We start from the raw sequence: 13997 nt of genomic DNA on the forward strand, positions 1-13997 counted from the left end.
AGAGATAATGCAGACACGGCAACATTAGTGGAACATGCTCGTAGCAGTGCTTTGCTCCAGGCCATCTGGCTTGCTGGCACAGCAGGTGAAGGATGCAAAACACGTTACTAGTCTTAGCTAATGTAATGGACTGCTCAAATGGTGCCAAACACATGTCTGTTATTTGGAGGCAGATCTCTGTTTGGTGGGTAGTGCCATGTGCATGTGCTTGCATTCATAGAGCAGAGCATTCATTACACGTGCATATAGTATGTGACACTAGGGTGATCATATGAAAAGGCGGACAGGGCTCCTGTATCTTAAAGAGTTGTATAGAAAGGGGAATTTCAGCAGGTGTCATTTGTATGCATGCGGCATCTGGTGAAATTCCCTCTTCATCACAGCAGTTAAAGCTGAAGGAGCCCTGCCTAGAGTGAGCAGATTCAAAAGAGGCCAGGGCTCCTGCATCTTTAACTGTTGTGATGAAGAGGGAATTTCACCAGGTGCTGAAACAACACTCCTCTCGACCATCCCAGAGTGCAGGACACAGAATAACGGGCTCAAGTTACAGGAAGTCAGATTCCGGCTGGACATCAGGAACAACTTCCTGACTTTTAGAGCAGTACGACAATGGAACCAGTTACCTAGGGAGGTTGTGGGCTCTCCCACACTAGAGGCATTCAAGAGGCAGCTGGACAACCATCTGTCAAGTATGCTGTAGGGTGGATTCCTGCATTGAGCAGGGGGCTGGACTCGATGGCCTTGTAGGCCCCTTCCAATTCTACTATTTTATGATTCTATGCTGAAATTCCCTTTTCTAGACAACTATTAAAGATATAGGAGCCCTGTCCTCCTTTCCATATGGTCACCCTATGCAGCACATTGAGCCACCCCACCTCCACCTCCATATGAAGCCTCAGGCATTCATGCAACAAAGGCTAAGGTACATCTCCTTTCCATAAAGCAATTGTAAATTGGCTAAAATGTACAACTGCAGTATCGTGTGTGTGTGCGTGTGTCTGTGTGTTGCATTAACAACAATAACAGGTGGCTCAAATGTGCTTTCAAAGTGTTTATGTTACATCGGACTCTATCACACCTACTACTTTTTCCAGGTATGCACCTGTGAATTTGACCCCCATTTCATTAGCATGGCAAACGCTCGTCCCTTTTACGACTGTCCTGATAACAGTGAACTCCCTTTTCACTTGTTTGTTCTCCTGCCATTATTGTTCCCCCACCCTGCCCTTTCCCCCGCCAGTTCATTGGTTCTTGTTGCTGATGGACATTGAGATCGGGCAGCCTTCCCCCATCGCTCATCAGAGCTCCTCTGGGAATTAACCAAAATGCTTACACTTCCCTCATTTTTAAAGATAAGAGATGAAGGCATTGTGGGAGTTCTTAAGTAGGGCTTTAGCCATGGTAAATTTGAATCAGATAGGTTCATCCCTTGATTTCTAGGGATTTTTTTTTAAAGTTTGAAGTTTTAAAATTATTATTTTAAAAAACTGATGTCATTTTTAAAGATAAACAGTTGAAATTTGGCACCATGATAGCTCTTAAGTAAGGCTTTAGGTATGCCAAGATTAAATCATGTCCCTTCCTCCATTGATTTTTTTAGGATTTTTTTTTAAAAACCCCTCAAACCATTCCTTTCCATTAATACACACACCTCTCCGATTCTGCCTTAATCCACCTCTGCGCAGAATCGGAGGTGTGTGTGTTAATGGGAAGGAATGATATTGTGAAATCCTTTTGGCTGGGCAAGGGGAAGGGGATGGGGACACACATGCACGAAAGGAGCTTAGCAAGCTCTATAAACAAAGATGGCATATTTGCATTGTTGAAGCTGGGAGTTAAAGGACCAGGAATAAAATCCAGCCAGGCTGAAGGCAACAAGCCGATTGCAAAGTGGGCGAGATCCTGGATATTTTTCTCTCTGCTTAGAAGACCCACCCAGAATTTATTCTGGTAAACAAGAGGGAAAATATATCATTTGGCTCAACCGAGTTGTGGATTGGGACCACACACTGTGTACGTCATCACCCTGCTGTTCATACATATGAGGAAATATACTTGTGAAATACACACGAGGACTATATGGGATCTTCATGCATGTGGAGGCACCTGATCCCCCTCTGCTTATGTTAAGCGGGTCAGTTCAGAATATGGATGGGAGGCTGTCTGAGGACCCCGTACAGAGCTTCTAGTTCCATGATGGATGGAAGCCAGGATGCAAATGCAATTAAAAACAAAACGAAAAACACCCTTCCCAACACCCTTCCCAAAACACCCCCAACATTAGTCTGGATCCAAGAGTCAGCTTGGGAGGAGGGGCAATTGGTTTTGGAGGACCGGGATGGTAGTTCCATTTCTCAACCCAAACCTTTGCGTGCTTACATGGAAGGAAATCCTATTATGTTCTAAGGAGGCTTACTCTTGAGTTTTAGTTTTAGGGCACAATCCTTTGCATGTGTAGACAGAAAAAAGTGTTGTCATCCCCCTAGCGGCTGGGGATGGGACTAGTAAGACTTTTTAAATTTCCCTCCCCCTCAAATTATTCCTTCCCTTTAATACACACACACACACCTCCAATTCTGCTTTAATCCACCCCTGTGCAGAATCAGAGAGGTGTGTGTGTGTGTGTTAATGGGAAGGAATGATTTGAGGGGAGGGAAATTTAAAAATCGCAGGTGCATACCAGGATTTTTTAATATATAAAATTCCTAAACAAGCATTTTAGGAATGTAAGCATTTTGGATAATTTCCATTGACTGTAATAGAGTGTTTTTGCGGTCGAGGAAGGTGGGGTTGGAGCAGCAAAGTATGTTAGATTGGCTCAGCATAAGCCCATTCCTTCAACATGGCATGGAGGAGGAGAACCACCCCACCCTCCTCTTTCGTCAGTAAAACCTCCCTTCAAAGCACCCCCCCCCCCAAATGAAGGACAAGGCGTGAGGACAGGTGCTTTAATCCTGCATGGAGGAAATAAACTGGACTTTCCACGCTCTAAGAAAACATGAAAAATGGAGGGGAAGAGGTGGAGTGACTGCAGGACTTTGAATTTCAACTCACATGGTCACCATGGGTTGCCATCTAAAGAAGCCCATAATGAATGCAGAAAGAGCTGAGAAAAAAGCCTGGCAAGGCTGAGGCTTCCTCACTACCTTAATGTAAAGATGCCCCAGGTCTCAAATGCAGTGGAGGTTGGTGGCTCTGATGACAGTGGGGCAGTGAATCCGCTCTGGGTTTCCGTTAGGACCAATCAGATAGTTCCTGTAGAGTTCTGACTGAAATCCAGACTTACAACCCCACAGACATCAGAGCCACCAGCCTCCACTGCTCAAACGTTTGGGCAAGACTACCTTAAGGAGAAATACCAGGAGTCAAACATGGCTGTGCTCTTGCTCTCAATGAGCCCTGGGAGATGTTGAACAAGCGCTGGTTCCTTTGAAACACTCTCCGGTTACCTGCGCTGCTTCCCAGCCCCTCTCATTAGAGTGCAACAACAAGCATCCTTCCTTAGGTTCCCACAGCTGTCAGTCTGAGGCGTGATTAGGTCTAATTTCTGGTAATCTGCCTTCCTTGATGGCCCTTCTGCTGCTGCATCTCTCAATCCACAACTAAAATTGTTGATTAAAAAAAACCCTAACCCTGTAATTAAATTCCTGTTCCTCCTAACAGACTTGTCCTTTTCGGATGGCACTGCATCTCACCTGAAGCATCCGCAGGTGCTTTTGGGTTCAGGGTGAGGTGTCCCCCACCCCTCTGCTCCCACCCACCCTCAGTGGAACCAATTCGGCTTCCATTGATGGGGGAATTCAATGTAGGAAGGATATATTGCTCCTTCATTTCACCCTTTTGGAAGGGAGGGAAAGTGATGCTGTGTCACAGGGAGTTTCTCTCTGCATGGAGTTTGATTAATACCAATGCTGGAGTGCCTTTTCTATCTCCCAGCACAGAAAAGCATCTCCCTGAGCACAGCTCTGTCAGCTCAAAAGTGCCTTATTGCTGTAATGATAATAATAGCTGATCTAAACATAACAGAGCTATAAAAAAAAAAACACGCTCTCCTTGCCAGAGCTGAGCTATCACTGGACACTGAATGTGATCAGACATCACAGCCCAACAGGCGTGAAATGGGCAATAAGACACTTTGCAACCTGCCCTTTTGCATACATGTGAAATGCTCTGCTCTAGGGGGTGGGGAATTTGCCTGATGGTGGTTTTGGCTTTGCTAGATGACCACAAGTTACCTGTAGGCTTTATTCTCATGCAGCAATAGCTGTGTCTCTGTATGCACTTGCAAAAGGAAATTAAAATCCTACACCAACATGACCCAAATTCAGCACCCAGAAAAGTGGGATTCTACAAAAATGTATACATTATGCAGCTTTGTTTATATTTCCTATTTTCATTCATTTTTGCCCTGCTAATCATGGTGGGGGCTGAGGGGGGATCCAAAGGGCTGCCAATTAGTTTCCAGGTGAAGTATAAAGTGTTGGTTATTACATTTAAAGCCCTAAATGGTTTGGGGTCCAGGCTACCAGCGGGATCGCCTTCTCCCGTACAATCCACCCCGCACACTCAGGTCCTCTGGGAAGAATTTACTCCAATCAGCCACAACTAGGCTGACAACTGCTACCCAGAGGACCTTCTCTTCTGCTACCTCCAGACTGTGGAATAGCGTGCCAGAGGAGATTCATCAGCTTAATGCTCTGTCTGAGTTTAACACAGCCATAAAGACTAGTCTCTTCCAGCAGGCCTACCCAGATGAATTTTAAACCTAAGAATTTTAAGATGCTGTGATTGTTATTTTAATATTGTACTGGTTTTATATGCTCTTTTAACCAGTTTTATGTATTATATTGTATTTAATGTTGTTCCCCACCTCAAACCAGAGGGAGAGGCGGATTATTATTATTATTATTATTATTATTATTATTATTATTATTATTATTATTATTATTATTAATTTAATCATTCACCAGGGCCCATTTAGGGGTATGACAGTTTCATGCTTTTGGTGGTGGCACAAAACTCTGGATCCATGGAACAAAACAGCACAAATCTGGCACAAAATATTGACATATGTTTGGAGGAGATGCTAGTTTGGGGTGTTCATGGTTAACAGAGCAGAAAACAACTACACTCCTTAGCACAGGGGAGATTAAAAGAGATATATTGAATCCTTTCTCCCTTTCCAATGGAAAATGTCTTTAGAGCTCCCTGTCCGGTGGAAAACGTATTCCTTAGACAATTCACCTGGGAACCACGGGAATCCAGAAATAAAATACACTATACCCAATTTCCAGCTTTAGCTTTCCTATAATGATGCTCTCTGTTCTAGGAGATTGACAGAACTTGGGATTTGTGGCACAAAACGGCACAAAACATTGGCATATGTTTGGAGGAGATACTAGTTTGTGGGTTTTTTTGGAGGGAGGGGGTGTTTATAGTTAACAGAACTATTGTTTTCCTTTGGGCAGCTGAATTTGCCTGTGACGCCGTTATGGACATTTCTCTTTGAGATGGGTGAAAGATAATATTGTGTCACTTACTTGATTAGGTGGCAGAGGGTAAAGCAGCCTCTGAGATGCACTAGTGAATTCATGGCTTCCACTGTGAATGTCATTAAAGTGAAGCATTTCTTGGGCCAGTCTGGGCCCCTTTACAGCTTCTAGCCTCATCATGTCCCCACCCGGATAGTTAACTAGATAACCTCCTTGGTGCATGTCAGTGAAGGCATCTTTGGAGGAACGCAATAATTAATTTGAAGCCTCATAAGCAAAACTTCAATTTTCCTTTCATTACTTGTTACAACTTGCTCTCTCCTGCCAAGTGTTTCAGGTGCACTTATCAGACATTCTGCATTGCTTTCTCCAGACCTCCTGTCAGAGCAAAATGATGCTGCAAATGCAAGGTACTCATTAACCAACATCTGGAAGGTGGGGAAAGTTGGTGGGGCAATCAAGATGAGCTTTCCTCCTCTGATTTCTTCTGCCCCCTGGGATATCTGACCTCTTTCTCTTTTCTAGCAATTCTAGCAGGACTAAGAATGAAGGAAATTCATTCACAAGATGAATTTCACTCCCCCTGCATGTACCCTGTTATGTCTTGCAAGCACACATTGAATCATAGAGTTGTAAGGGACGTTGGGGATCTTCTAGTCTAATCCCACTCAATACACCTATGATGCTCCTATTTCTCCATGTGAAATAATTGAGGGTTCCTGCTATATTTTCATGCAGCAGTATGGAGATGCGTGTGCTGATCATACCTGATGGTGTCCATGCAAAGTGTGCTGAGTTTCCTATGAGATATCTATGTAGGAAATTTGTCTTGGCTGAAGTACTGAGATTACTTCAGATGGTGCTAGCTAATATGATTGGACCAGGTTGACACTTGAATTGAAGTGACTTTCCTTTCTAGCCCTTGGAATCCCCTGGAAATCCGTGTATATACCACCCAACTAGCAGATGCCCATAGGGTAGTTTACAATTATTATTCTTTAAAAAATCCAAAGAACAATGAAACAAAACAACGAGCAATATCTAACAGTGTCATTCCACTAGTGCAAATACGTTGCCTGAGCAGAAACTGGGTTCTGAATTATGTGCAAGAAGGGAATCCAACTATAGTTACATTTGTGCAAGCACGGTGGTGCAAGTAGTTACACAAGTGTGGTTGTGCAAATGGTTGCACAATGGAAAGTTTCCACAGGGTTCTACTAGTGCTATGAGTTGCAGAAAGACACTGTCAAATACTCCCCAATAAATACTACAATGAAAATATAAAAATATGAAAACATTAAAGCATTTTGAAGAGTCAGTTTAATAAACCGAGCAGAAGATTAGAAATGAAATGTTTGCCAGAAGGTCCTAACCTGCCATCTAAAAGAATACAGTGAATATAACAGGGTGTGGGTGTTGTTTTAATTGAAGCTAACAGTAGGTGGTTTGTAATACACTTCATTTCTCTGCAAACTGGGGGATTTCCATGCAGTTTGCAAAACTGATCCTGAAAGTTTGACGTTAGAAGGGACTGCAGAGTTAATGTAGCTAGTTTCTTCACTGCTCAAATAGTACCACTCAGAGTGCCAATTGGTTTTCAAGCCCATCATTTAAAGCCATTTTCTCTTATCCACAGACATGTGTTTTTAGTGTTCCTAGAACCACAATGCTGACTAGTGTGGGTGATAATGATACACTCAGAAGTGGCTGGATTTGGCTGTATAGGCTGAAAGCCGATTACAAAAATACATATAAGACTAGGATCTTACAGCAGTGAATCTAATTGTTCATAGACTCATGTATGTGTGCCTAATTAGCGTTACATAAATAAATCAACACTGTATAATTATACCGTGAATCAGCGTTTATTTTAGCAAGTGCCACAGTTACAATGTTGAGCCTTTTGTTACGTAGGAAAAGACCACTATTCTGAATGCAGGTAGAGGAAAGCATAGGATCACAACCACCCTGTGGCTGCTGATCCCACATTTGCTTCCTCTTTGTCTATTTGGCACAATGTTTTGTTTGAAAGAGCCAACACAGAGACAAACTGTATGTGCTCAGGCTCTCTATGTGTATTTGGGGGTATTTGAATAAGCAGGTCCAGAGAATGAAATATCTGAACTAGAGATGTTGGAGGAATTCATTTGGGGAGTGGAGCTTGATCGGTTTTTGTCAGTTTGGGCATCTGGGCATCAGCCCATTTTCTGCTAACTGGTCTGTTGGTCCAGTTAGCAGATATTCTATGATTTTTTTATTTGCGCAAATCACAACTGAATTTTGTGCAAATTCACATAATTTACACAAAATGGGCAAAGTACAACTGCAATTTGCCCAAATTATTCAAATTTCAGCTGCAATTTGTTCATGTTTCCATTTGTGCATCCAATACCAAAAATCAAAATCAAAATGGAAATGGTGCCCAGAGTTGTGGGGAAACAAGTCCTGCAGACCACATGCAATTATTTTTAGGAGCACCTATATTTCTGGACAACGCCCTGGTTCTACACAATGAATGACTATTATTGTAAACCAGTAAATATGGGCCTCTGCACTAAATATGCCTGCCAAACATACACATTTCTTTAGTATGAAAAATTTAAGGTGATCATCTGACCTTTGTTGATACACCATTGCTATAGCTGTCATATCTTCAGGGGATACCCGTTTCTTGGTCCCACTACCATCAGCGGCACATTTGTTGGGGACACAAGAGAGGGTCTTCTCAATGGCTGCTCCCAGGCTCTGGAGCTCTCTGCTGAGGGAACCTAGGTTGGCCCCCTTTCTGTTGACGTCTGCCAATAGGCAAAGTCAGTTTTATTTGGGCAGGTCTTTGGCCTTTAAGTTGGCGTGTTTTACTTGGTTGGATGCTGTTCGCTTCTTTTATTGTTGTGTCTTTAATTGCATTTTAATTTATTTGCTTTTATTTTATGCTTTTATTGAGATTTTGCTTTTAATCTATATTTTAAGGTTATCTACTGTGAGTGCCCTTTTTTTGGGTAGAAAGGCAGAGTAAAAGTTTTAATTAAAAAATAGTTATTATAAGGAGTGTTCTTAAAATATACCTGCACTTTTGAAATTTAATTTGAAAATATATCGAAGTGCTGACATTTACAGCTTGTTGGTAATCTACCTTGCTTCCACAAACTGATCTAAAATAGACAGTGCCTGTCTTTTCCAGGGCCAGGGGCAAGCTAGTGGATTTGTGCATGTAATGTGCATGTTTAAGAATGCAAAGAGCAGCTACTGGCAGGGCCAGGTGGACTGTTTTGAGGGGGGGGTTGCAGCAGGTATACCGGGGGGGGGGGACTTGAACCTTTGGCTTCCTACTGTGGTCTTGATGACAATCGTGGTTTAGATGCCGCTCTTTGCATTGGGGGATTTGTATTAAAAAATAACATGAACGTTAAATGCAAAGATACCTTTCATGGAGGGTGGCCTTGTGTCCTACTTTGTAGAAAACAGTCCTCTGTTAGAAGCTGATGTCTAAGTCCTGTTGCCATAAGAAGGAAGATCAGGAGCCTTGAAGTTGCCCATGCACAGTTAGCAGCACCCGGACAGCAGACTGAGCAGGCCTTCAGGTCATCTGATACCCGGTTTCCCTGCCATGGTGAGATGTATTGTTTTTCTATTTAAATTACAGTAATTATTTCTAAAGCTGCATCTCTGCATATAAATTAGCACAGACAATTTTTATGTAAATCTGTGCCATCTTTTGTCCCCTTGTTTTGGTGATGCATAAGTGGCCACCCTAATTTAAATGTCTTGTCTAGGTTGGCTGTAAAATGTGGTACTTGGGGGAATTAACAAGAAGGAGAAGGAGAAGGAAGAGAAGAAGAAGGGGAAGTAGGTGGTGGTGGTGGTGGTGGTGGTGGAGGAGGAGGAGGAGGAGGAGGAGGAAGACTTTGAGGTGAAGGAGAAGATAGAGAAGAAGGACAAGAAGGAGGAGGAGGAGAAGGAGAAAGACGTTGAGGAGGAGAAGGAGAGAGGTTGAGGAGGAGGAGGAGGAAAAGGAGGAGGAGGAGGAGGAGGTGGTGGTGGAGGAGGAGGTGGAGGAGAAGAAGACTCAGGAGGAGGAGGAGGAGGAAAAGGAGGAGAAAAAGGATGAGGGGAACATGGAGGAGGACAAGAAGAAGGAGGAGGAGGAGGAAGAGGAAAAGAAGGAGGAGAATGAGGAGAATGAGAATGAGAAATTGTCACTCTCACTCAGCTTTCAAAGCCCTCAGCAGCACTGGAAAGTCCCAAGGGAGGAAGTCCTGGTTGAGCTCTTTGTGGGGCTTTTCAGAAAGCTTAAGCAGCCAGCGAGGCTGCCCAGACAGAATGGTAAAAAATATTAAAAGAAAGAGTCCACAAACCGCCAGCACCATGCCTCCACAACCTCCTTACAGCAAGGATTCCCTGAAGCCCAGCATTCTGAGTAATGTCTTCAAAATTTTCAACATCCCCATGGAAGAGGCAGAAATCCCCCCCCCCCCCCCGGCCTCTTTCATGGGGAAATGAAGAGGTTGGGAAAGGACAGGTGGAGTTTCAGCACAGCACTAAAATGGAGCATGCTCTCTTTTACGCACACACAGCTAGTGCGTGTCAGTTTATGCCAGCTAGCAAAAAAGCCCATCCTCAGCTGACTAACTTCACAGATGGGAGAGAAACCTTGCCCCTGGCTTTAACCCAGCCATGTACTGAGGCAATCTGTGAAGAGGAGAACACAGATGATTGCTCTCATTCTCCAGTGACGGCCACATCTGCAGATCACTCATTGCTATTCCTGTGGCACCCAGCCTATAAGAATGCTTCCTCTCCTTTGTCACACAGCATTGATTTATTAGCCATAAATTCTTCCGGCTTTTCTTACCTGAAGGTCCCTGTTGAGCATTGGTCTTGTGGAATTTCACAATATGGTCCCCACCAGCCATGGTCCATCGGGACAGATTGACCTCAGGTTCATCTGCCTGCAATGAAATAAGAGAGCAAAGTGTGGAGCGAGCTTTTTACAGGCAGATGGATAGCAGGTGACAAAACTTAATGGTGCTTGATGCTGGGCTAGGGATTATTTCCTCCTTCTTAAGGATGTGCAAGTATCATGGCTTGGTGCTACCTCAGGGCCTCTCCATCACTAAATGACCTGTCTATGCGCTATTGCCATGCTGAAATGTTGCAGCTGTTGCCAGGTCAAGCAAGCCAGGGTCTTAACAATGGTGTAATATTGGGAGGGGGGATGTATTTTGTGTGTGTGTGTGTGTGTGTGTGTGTGTGTGTGTGTGTTTTCCAAATTATTAGAAACACAATAGAAACGGCCAGTGTTAGTGGAGCAGTAAATCCACTCTGGGTTTCAGTCAGACCAGACAGAACTCTAAAGCAGCTGTCCTACTCTCAAAGTGGGTTCAGCACCATGGAGAGCTCCTTTAGAGTTCTGACTGGTTCTGACTGAAACGCAGAATGGGTTCACCGCCCCACTGACATCAGAGCCACCAGACTCCACTGGAAATGACCAAATGACAGAGCTAGGAGTAGGCTTTTTCAGTAATTGGACTCTCAGAAATTTGTGTCGAGGAGAGAGAGAGAGAGAGAGAGAGAGAGAGAGAGTTACTTAGCTCCTTGTTGAGTGATGTAGCGACAGAACTGTCTTTGGGACTCCAATCTGCTGTCTCTCTGCTAATCCATAGGTTGGTTGAACAGGACTGATTCTGCCAGCTAAGTGATTTTCCTGTTGAAGAGGGTCACTAGGAGAAGTTTTAATACATGTGGTTTGTGCAGAATTCTGCATTAAATATGTGTTCTTTCCTTTGGATGGGAACATATGGCTGCTTTACCCTTTTGCTTTCCGTTTTAAATATCTAATACTTGTCATGTTTATAATTTGGTTGACAGAGCTAATGATCTTCGTGGGGAAATGGACAGGGAGAGAGCTTCTCTGTTGGATCTCTTAGGGTGTAGTCCTATGCATGTCTAGACAGAAAAAAGTCTTACAACTCCCAGCATGCCCCAGCCTGCATGCTGGGGCATGCTGGGAGTTGAAGGATCATTTTCTGTCTAAGCATGCATAGGTTTGCACCTTTAGCAGCTTATGACACGATCAATTATTGTATCCTTCCAGGTCTCCTGGCTGGTATGGATCTAGGGGGCTGGGATGCGCTGCTTTGCAGTGGTTCTGGTTCTATCTAGGGGTAGATAGATTTCAGAAGGTGGTGCTAAGATGCTGCTGCTGCTGCTGCTGTTCCCAGTAACTTTTGGCTTGTGGGTAGTCTCCTGGGTTGTTCGATATCTATATGAAACTGCTGGGAAAAGGAGCAGGGGATGGTACCATCATTATATTATTTATGTATTTAAAATATTTCTTGGCCACCTTTCAGGGCAGAAGTCCTCACAAGGTGGCTTACAGCAATAGAATACATAAAACAGTTAAAATATTAAAACCAATAAAAACATAATCACAATAGAATAGTAATTAAAAACAATAAAACCAACAATAAAGCCAGCAAGAAGAACAATAGCAGCACTAACAGTACTAATCATGGGAAGGCCAGTGTAAAATAAGATGTTTTCAAGGCCTTCTTAAAGGCCTGCAAGGATGGTGCGTGGAGGACCTCCAATGGGAGTGTGTCCCACAGATGCTGGGTCACCCACTACACTCTCTCCTTTCTTCCAGATGCTTGGACTGATGACAGATATGTAATGCCTGCTCCTTTAGTGCTTGGGATATGAGCTGTGTAAAGCAAGGTGGACACAGAATGCAGAGAGTGGAGAATGGAACGGAAGTTTAAAAAGATGTTGGAGGTGGAGAAGATGGAAAAGAGAGAGGGGAGGAACAGTTGAAGGGGAAGAGAAGGCAGCAGTGGCAAGTGATAGCAGTGGAGTGGTGTAAGGGTGAATTCTGAAGTGCAGCCACACATCGTGACAGTCCGCAGAGCCACTCCCCTGTGGAGAGTTCAAAAATTCGGGCAACTGTGTTGATCCATATAACAAATCATTTCTAGCGAAAACTGGAGCAGGTCTTTTGTAAAGCAAAAGGGTGTTCATTGCACATTTGAAAACAAGTCACCCCAAAATACTGTGCATTACAACAGGGAACAATATATTGTTGCTGGGAAAATTCACACACACACACACACCCCAGCTACTGCAGCTAAGCTCACAGGGAGCAGAGAAATCTAAGGGCCGCGGCAGCTGACATCAGCAGCCCTGCTAATAAAAAAAGTGCTGGGGCTGCGACCCCATGAGCCCTGGGCCAGATCTACCCCATATGTCATACTGATATGATCCCATGATGGTAACGCTATATTCCTCCTGTGCATTTATCTCTTGTAGCACACACTGCGACATCTGGTGTGGTATTTTGGATACTACGGAATAAAAAGTGTGAAATATAACACTACAAAAGTGGTATATGGAGGGCCCGTACAGAAGACACCTTAAACCATGGTGGTTAAGCCAGGAAGCCAGGCTGTGTTCAGAAGACACCTTAAACCATGGCTTTAACCACAGTGAATAAGGCTTTTTGCTTTATTCACCATGGTTAAAGCCATGGTTTAAGGTGTCTTCTGAACACAGCCCAGCTTTCTGGCTTAATCACTGAGGTTATAGCCATGGTTTAAGGTGTCTTCTGAACAGGGCCGAAGTGTGTAATGTGTCCCAGTGCACTTCAGTACTGGTAAAAAGCACTAGTGTAGATCTAGTCCTGGTTCCGCCATAACACTGTAGCAGAGTGAAGGAGCTCCTTCAGATGGGGGATGGGGGAATTGCATACCGCACCGTTGGCTCTGAAGGAGCTGCATCTTCCACTTCTGCAATGAGCTGCAATTACACGGAGGAAGAGAGCAAGAAGAGAAGTGACCATGTGGCCTATTCAGTTTAGTGGGAAAGCGCCCTTTATAGCAAAACCTCTCCTGCACCCAGCAGGAAATCACGACAAATAATAACGTTATAGCTCAGAAGAGTTGTGTTTAATGAAGATTATTTTATAATAAGGAGCAGGAGACGTGCAGGAGGAACACAGTGATGTTAAAAATGACCTGCGAAAATCCGTGGGTGGCCAGTCACGAGTAAACTTCAAAACGCTGCTTTGAAGGAGCTTAAGGAGTGCGGCTGAAGAGGAAGTCCAGGGAAGGCAGTGGACTGGTGAAGAAGAGAAAGAGGCAGATTGAGCTGCCCTCAGCCAGAGAGGGAGCGTGAACCTCCACAACAGGAAGCAGGAACAACAGACAGAAGGAACAGAGACAAGTGACTTTGCCGGTCTCGATGCTGTGCGTTGTAACTGTGATTTAAAGCTAGAGGGTTTATATTTGATTTATATATGTAACTCTCTTTGTTATTTCATGAATATTGTACTAAAGACATCATTAAACATTTAGTTGTTTGTCTCTTGAGTGATTGAAGTCTTCCCCTCCTCATCCTAATACTGGAAATCTGAGACCTTACAGATGTTCCGAACCAGAATCTGGAGTCAGTGATGAAACTGAACGAGTGGGAACAAGCCGGAGCTTAATCTAGGCGGGATCTACACTACTG

Source organism: Elgaria multicarinata, chromosome 1 (assembly GCF_023053635.1).
Source record: "Elgaria multicarinata webbii isolate HBS135686 ecotype San Diego chromosome 1, rElgMul1.1.pri, whole genome shotgun sequence".
NCBI lineage: Eukaryota > Metazoa > Chordata > Lepidosauria > Squamata > Anguidae > Elgaria > Elgaria multicarinata.